Here is an 8,438-nt window from a genome sequence, read left to right as displayed (position 1 = left end):
GGGCTTGGGGCAGGGTCTCAGCTAGGAGGTGACACACAGCATGCTTTACCTCGGCACAGCAGTCTTCACAGATTATTTCCATTATGAATGGTACTGTCTCATCCTTTTACAGATAATTAGAACTGCTAATTTGCACCGCTACTCCCAATTTATTCTGGTGTCCCTAGTTTCCACAGGACTGTGGTGCCTCCATTTCTTCAGCAGATACCTTTACCTGCACTTACCTTTTCTTTACCATCCCTCTTTCTTAGCCTGAAAAACTCACAGTTAAAGGTGTAAGGAGAGTTACTCTTTGATTCCTACTAGGAACACAAGAACAACTCCCTCCCCTCTCCTCCCTGTGGTGTGGGGAGCACTACTCCCCCGTACTGCCTCAGGGCTGCCACTTGAAGGAGACAATGGGCAGGGAAACCCAAGCTGGGGGCAGCCAAAACACCTGGCCTCAGGCTGAAGTGTAGAGCCAGCCAGGGAACAAATCCATCTTCTGACTGCGTTCAAGGTTTCAAAGTCTGCTTTTGTTTCAATGAGGAATTATAACAAACCCTTTCAAACATTTCTATGAAACAGAATTGTGTTGAAACATCTGTTTTCTAGCTGAAGACACTTTTTATTACTCTCCCTTTCCAGTTAGGGCTCTGTCCTAGGTTGTTCCAATTAAATACTTCATTAATATCTCCATTAAATATTTCAGGTACACCAAAAATAGCATAATTTGTGCATCAATAAGAGTATAGTAGATGAGGGGGGAAAAGCATTTGAAGTATTTAAGCTCGCAGTCTGCTGATGAGTGGGAAGAGCAGCTGCAGCCTTCAAAAGAGGAATAAAAGGCATCACGGCCAGAAGCCTTTGACATACCTACAGTCAGTACTGGCTATTTTGTTCCTTTGTTCCTGTTCTCTCCGCCACATTTCTTATCTGTGTCCTTGCATTTGCCATAAATTAAGCTAGCATTTCCGCCATCACAGGAGCAAGTTTGGACTGCATCTCACCTTTCCTAAATAGATCCACTTCCTCTATTATTAAGAAAAGAGAACTAAATAATGCATCCATCTTCCAAAACACAGGAACTCACTGGCATTAGTGTATTAATGCTGTTTGAGGATTTCTTCAGTGTGCAATTAATGGAGGTTACCTTCTGCAAGGCCACAAACTACAATGCCATTCCTCAGATTAAACATTTATAATTCTTTTGCCATTAACAGCTTTTCTTCCTGATTGTAACTGTGTGAAAGACCATGAAATTTTTAACTGACCTTTTCTTAAGGTTACTGCTCAGGTATGTTACATATGAAACACTCAGTAAGTCACAAAAAATTCTTTTTGTCTCTACTGTGTATATACCTACAAATAAACTACCTTAGACTCCCTTAATAATGAAGAATTCAAAGGAAGATGCTATTTATTAATTGTTCATTAAAAATAATTTTGTTGATGCCTGATTAAGAGATACTCCACATGCACCTGTTTCTCAGGAATTAAGGAAATATGAAATCAATACATGTTTCAAGCTGTGTTTCATAAGGGTTAATTTAATTCTTGGCAATGAAACTGAAAATTATTTCAGATTCAAAGAAAAGCAGGGCTAGGAAAGAAAGAACCAAACTGCAGTAAGTGCAACCTTTGTCTGGGGTCCTGGGGTGAGACCTGAGCCTGTTGTCTTCTGACCTGCTGAAAACGTTCCATGTGGGAAAGAAACACTAGGTTTTGAGTTTCCAACCAGCACCAAAAATATGAAAAATGGAAGCTCAGTGGAGGTACAAAAATATGTTTCATCTTAAATATTTTTTCCGCTTAAGTTTCACCTATAGAAATAATTTGGCTTTGTAAAAACTTTTTCAAGGGGTCTATTTATACACTCATTGTTAAAACCAGCAATATGAACCTGCTTATTTTTTATCACTGTTTTAACTCAAGTAAAAAAAAGTGATATTTCAGTTTTGTAAGCTACATAAATGGGATATTACATTATGAAAGTTATTTTGAAATACTAAAAAAAAAGTTACTAAGGATTAAGAAGCTACTAACTGTGAACTGAAGGCTCTTGCATTCTCTTATTGAGGAGTCTGAACTTTAACTTTCCATAGTTGTTTTTCCTGTCTTCTCAGCTGTGGAAATCTTTCGAGTCCAGTAGGGATTCTGAGGATAAATACACTGAACATTTTGTTTTCGGCATTTCCTCAGAAGCAGAGAACATAATGTTAGAGAAAGCATTACTCAGTTCTGTGTTCTGTCAACTCATTCTAGCATAAGGAATAATATTAAACATTTCCCAGAGAAAATGAGATTTCAAGTCTGTTAATTTGTACAAACTGTTATTGTGTCATTTTGATGTCAAATCTGGTATAGGAGCTTGCTTTCAAGCATGGTCTTTAGTGGATCCTGCTCAGAATTGAAATTCGAGCTGGACAAAGAAAATCTGTAAATCCTTTTCCAATACATAATTTATTTTTTTTTTTAGTCTATTTCCAAACACTGATCCATACAGCTCTTGTTGACGCTTCACAGCCAAGCTGAGTTCACACAATGCTGGGCATTTCCTCCTTGCCCTCAGGAAGAGGCACGGAGCCAATGGAAAGGAGACAGGACACCAGCAGCAAAATAAAGTGCCCTGCTTTCTTTTTCCCCTCCCCTAAATGGCCAGTTTACAACATACAACTACTTTTGTTACCTCTACACATACACTATTCCTATTGCTTCACCTGGGAAGTGAAGGGTACAAGTGTCACAGCAGCAAACAGGACAAACCAACTCCTCTAAGACATGGTCCATATTACTGAAATACTGGAGAATTTTAGAGCACAAGAATATTACTGGGATTTTTGCAGAAAGCACAATTTCACTGCAGGTTGTGCTAGACATACGCCTTATTGGACTCGCAGTGAGATAACCCAAGCGGAGGACAGAGTTTGGTCTTTGCCGTAGAATCAGAGAAGCACCAGGAAGAGTCCCTTTCCCACCGGGGCACAGCAGTCACTCACCTGGATCAACTGCTTTCCTCCAACACTATCACGTGTTGGGACTGTGAGACTGCCACAAGCAGGAGGCTCTTGTCTGCCTCCCGCAATATTGTTGGCATATATTGCCATAGGCTGCAAGATGTTCCTTCTCAGGGGAGGGCATAATAGACAGACAGAGCATAGATTGATTTTTGCATCCTAGCTAGAGCTAGGTAAAATCAAAAGTCAGTTGTGGTTTTTTTTTTTTTTTTTTTTTTTTAAACATTTTAATAAAATAAGGGGCATCTTTACAGGTCAAATTTCTCTCTACAGCTCACTTTTAGAAAAAGATTGTTTGGAAGGGTTAGGTTTCACATTTGTGTGCAGATGGGTACTCCCACTATTGAAAAAGGTTAAGTCAAAATTTCCAGACCCAAGTTCCTAAACTCATAAATTAGATATTAGGCCCCTACACCAGATTTCAAGGGTTTGCAAGTAACCGCAAACAGAAGATACTGACATCACTGAAGGGCAGATTACTTTCTGGGTGCCCATGCCGATGCTCCCCTGCCCCAAGCCCCAACTCAGGACAAGATGGTGCCCTTTATTTTGGCTGTAGCAAACGATGTTCAGTAAAGCAGGCTAAAAGGAAAAGAGATAGCCTAAGAGATGTCAGAAACTAATAACTTTTCAGATCTAGGCTCCAGCCAGTTCAAAAAGCTTTTCTGCTGACAGTAGTTTGTTTTCAGCACTAGGAATGAAGTATTTATCTTTATCCTTTGAAGCTGTGCCATTCACACCAATAAATACACAAGACTCCTGAAATGGATACTTACTAAAAGAATGCCTGTTCAAAATTAATATCTTTTCCTATTTCAAACCACATTGTACACAGAAATTCTTTGGAGCTTTTTAAAGACAAAAGCAAGAAAAATAAAGGAAAGGAAAAAAAATTAAACAATTCTGTTCCTATGCACCAAGCAGTAATGTAAAATAGAAAAGTTATGTCAAAATGAACCACTAAATGGGTATGCTTTCTGCAAATCAAGCCAATAGAAATTTCATAAAACTTTCCTTGTTAGAAGTACAAACCATCAGTTAAAAGAATAACATTGCCATGCCATAATATTATCATTTGCATTGTTCCAGCTGAATGTGAAGTTGCCTATTGCATTGAAACAACAATATCAGGTATCACAAAAATGTGTCTAGACTCATGACAGCACACTCCCTGAAGGCAGCCTGACACTGGGAACTGAAGTCTTAATTACAGAGGTACTGCTGAGATACTGTTTTCTTCCAAGTGTTAGGTTACTGGTGTATTGAAGTTATTAAATAGGCATCTGTAAAAGTTAATATCAGCTTACTATGGTTTCCTAACAAATATAATAATTAATCCTTGCACAATGTGCTTATATTTGAGGATTTAACTTTGTCATTCAGTTTTGACAAGACATTTAGAAATGGGTTAGCCATTGTAATAATTACCTAGGGGTATCCTCACTTTTTCATAGAATCATAAAGTGGTTTAGGTTGGAAGGGACCTTAAAGATAATCTAGCTCCCAACCCGTCTGCCACAAGCAAGGACACCTTCCACTAGACCAGATTGCGGAAAGCCCCATCCAGCCTGTTCTTGAACACTTCCAGGGATGAAGCATCTACAACTTCTCTGGGCAACCTGTTCCAGTGCCTCACCACCCTCACAGTGAAAAAATTTCTTCCTAATATGCAATCTAAATTTACCCTCTTCCAGTTTGAAGCCATTATCCCTTGTCCTATCACTACATTCCCTTGCAAAAAGTCCCTCTCCAGCTTTCTTGTAGGTGCACTTCAGATACTGGAAAGCTGCTATAAGGTCTCCACAGAGCCTTCTCTTGTTCAGGCTGAACAAGCCTAACTCTCTCAGCCTGTCTTCATAGGAGAGGTGCCACAACCCTCTGATCATCTTCATGGCCCTCCTCTGGGCTCACTCCAACAGGTTCATGTCCTTCTTATGTTGAGGGCTCCAGAGCTGGACACAATATTCCAGGTGTGGTTTCGACAAGAGTGGAGTAGAGGGGAAGAATCACCTTAACCTGCTGGCCACACTTCTTTTGATGCAACCCAGGATATGGTTGGCCTTCTGGGCTGCAGGCGCACATTTCTGGGTCATGTTGAATTTATCAACCAACACCTCCAAGTCCTTCTCCTCAGGGCTGTCCTCAATCCGTTCTTTGCCCAGCCTGTATTTGTGCATGGGATTGCCCCGGCCCACATGCACGACCTTGCACTTGGCCTTGTTGAACTTCATGAGGTTTGCACAGGCCCACCTCTCAAGCCTGCCCAGGTCCCTTTGGATGGCATCCCTCTCCTCCAGCATGTCTACCTTGCCACACAGCTTGGTGTCACTGGCAAACTTGCTGAGGGTGCACCGCATCCCAACATCCATGTCGCCAACAAAGATGTTAAACAGCACCAGTCCCAGTACTGACCCGAGGAACACCACTTGTCACTGCTCACCACTCAGACATGGAGCCATTGACCACAACTCTTTGCCTGCAACCCTCCAACCAGTTCCTTATCCAGTTCCTTTTTTCTTAAAAACTTCTAAATAGCCATGTATAAAAATAGTTAAGATGATTTATGATAAGCAAGATAAACACTTCATAAGTATTGTGGGAATTTGTTATTGTCAAATTTCATAGTCAACAAATTTGTGAGCATCTGGCAGCTGCACAAATGACAAATCGTGACACAAAGCCTTAGCTGATATCACATGAAGCTGATACTTCAGGGTATGATCAAGGTCACAGTGTTTATTTATCAAATGCATAACTAGTTATTTTCTGTCATATTTATATATTTGGAACAATAAGAAAAAGGAAGTGAATACTGAGGTTATGCTTGAGCATAAGACGTAGAGCATTTACAGGAACCACTCTCTACCTGTTTTCTAATTTCCAGAGGGGTCACAAGGGTCTATGCAGGTGTCTATCTTGTGACAAAAACTACCAACTCTTTATTGTATTTATTTTGTAAAATTCATATTTATGAAGTTACCCCTGTTCAGATTGCTCAGATACAAAGTGTTATTTTATTACCAGAATGAATGGTGTCTGTATTCACCTGATTGATTCAGTCTTATTTCAGAACTAGAGTGACTTAGGGCCACATTTTGAGAAGAGCCTGGTATCCAGCAACTTTCATTAAAGTACCTAAACGAAAGCATTTAATATGGTTTGTGTAAGCACCATAGCTACTCACTTTTAGAAATAACTTGAAAAAGACTCCACCTTGAATTCCACTCCCATCAACTCATTATCCAGTCATGAAAAGAATGCATCTAGAGACTTCCCACAACTCATCCTGAAGTTTTCTTTCTCCTCCTGTCTGCAGCTGTCATTCCCCATTTATGCAAGGAGAGAAGTGCCCTTCTTCTGTACCTTAAGGCATGTAGTCATGTATCAAAGCATTTATTTTTTTTAACCAAGAAAACTCCTGAAAGATTTGCCATGGGAATCAAAGTAGGACAGCAGATAACTTGAAGGTGTATTGTAATCAAAAGATGTTCCAAGGCCACTATTCACAAGCTTGAAATTAAAAGGTACTCTAAAATTTTTCATAAAGAGCTGCAGATGATCCATTACCTCATTAGAGCCTAAAGCACTTGCACATTGAATTCTGGATAACTGACTTTGTTGCATTCATTTCATTTTCAAACCTTTTCTAATTATTCAAAGAGCTTTTATAAGCTCCATCATTTCTGAAAGAATTAAGTATAGACATTATCAACTAATACACTCTTTTGAAAGGTAAAGAGGAGGAAAAATGTCCACATACAAAATTAATTCACAGCTGAGCTTGAAAAGGTGTTAAACGATCGTAAGGAGTACAGTGCAAAAGTAGTTTACTGTATGTACTGGGGTCTAAAGATCAGTATTTCACATACATACATGTAGAACACTAAACATATTGTAAACTATCCACTATCAGAGTGGTGTTTGTCTTAAAGTAACAAAAATAAAGGTTAATTCCTACTAGGTTTGTGCAGGCAGCAATTGCAGAACAGATTTAACACAAGCAGTTTGAGAACAACAAGCTTGAAGGGTTTTTACTTCCATTTTCAGCTACTTCTAAAACATGTTGTCAGCTGCCTGGGTTGTTGTGTTTTATTATGACATTCTGATATACCCCTTCAAGAGGAACTCATTACTTTTGCCAAAAAATGCAATGACATGCCAGGTCCTTCCAGCAAGAGAAGACTGCAGCATAAACAGGAGAATAAGCTATGAAAAATACATTTGAATTCAGCTGTTTTGTTATACAAGGTCATACGAACAAAGAACTAGTGATCACGTATCAGCTACAGATCTGCAAGACAAAAAGACAAGCACTAAAGGAAAGATTCCTGTATTTATTAGCTCTGCCTTTAGGTCTCCCTCACAGCAATAACATCCTTAAAACCAGGTGTAGCAGCTCAAGTGGTAGTTCCTGCCCCCCAGTTTCTCTACAGCAAACTAGAATCACACTGGTTTTCGCATGCACACAGGAGGACAATTTGCCATGGCTGGTAAGGTAAATGATGAAGTTGCTCAGCTATGGCCTGAAAATTTGCACTTAGAACTGAAGACCCTTGACGTTAGGAAGACCATCCTGACATTTGAGTACAGGCAGTTGATTCAAATTTTCTTTTTCATTATCTTAAACTATTTGTTCCCTGTCAGGGTACAGAGCCTCAAGGGACTCATTTGGACAAATGGGAAGAATCATTGGGACGCACACCACAATACAAACAGCTCATAGAAAAGACACAACAAGGGACTTTGACTTCAATTAATTTGCTCGCTAATTTACAGTAAAATTGCCTACTGGAAGCAAGGACACATCACAGACAGGCGTATTACAAGCACTATGGTGAAATCTGTTGTTCACCATCATTTGAAGTGATGGGAATAAGACCTCCTGGAGGGGCACACGTGATTTAAGATACACACAACAAAGCAAAAGGCAATTTATCCTTCAGAATTATCTTTCTAAGACAAAGAGCGTTCCGCTACCAGGGTCAGTTTTTGAAGAAAGGGTGGTAAGCTCAGATGAGGGACAATCTTTCCACACCCTCCAAGAACAGCATACTGGACCTTCATCACAAACCTCTTGTGATTTCTCCCTAAATGTCAGAGCCAACATACAGTTACACCCAGATACTGAAGTGTGTGTGTGCCATGTTTCCACAGGATGACCTTCATTCTCTTAACCTATGGACAAGACAAGACAGGGGACAGATCCCCGAAAAGCGAGACCTGCCTTTTGCTACTTCACCATCTGTTAGTGGGAAGAAACTGTAACTTAATAAGCTTTCAAACAGTGGCCATCTGCAATTCAAGCCTGGCAGCACTGTGAATGCATTAGCAAAGGTGTCTATTTGCTCTATTTGCAATTCAAACATCTTTTCAAAGCTTTTTTTTTTTTTTTTTAAAGAGAGATTGACCATGAGGGATTTATTTGCTGTTTCATTTCTCCTT

This window comes from Vanellus vanellus (genome assembly GCF_965231255.1).
Source record: "Vanellus vanellus genome assembly, chromosome: 4".
NCBI lineage: Eukaryota > Metazoa > Chordata > Aves > Charadriiformes > Charadriidae > Vanellus > Vanellus vanellus.
The sequence above is the reverse complement of the archived record's forward strand: the minus strand, read 5'-3'. Positions refer to the sequence as shown.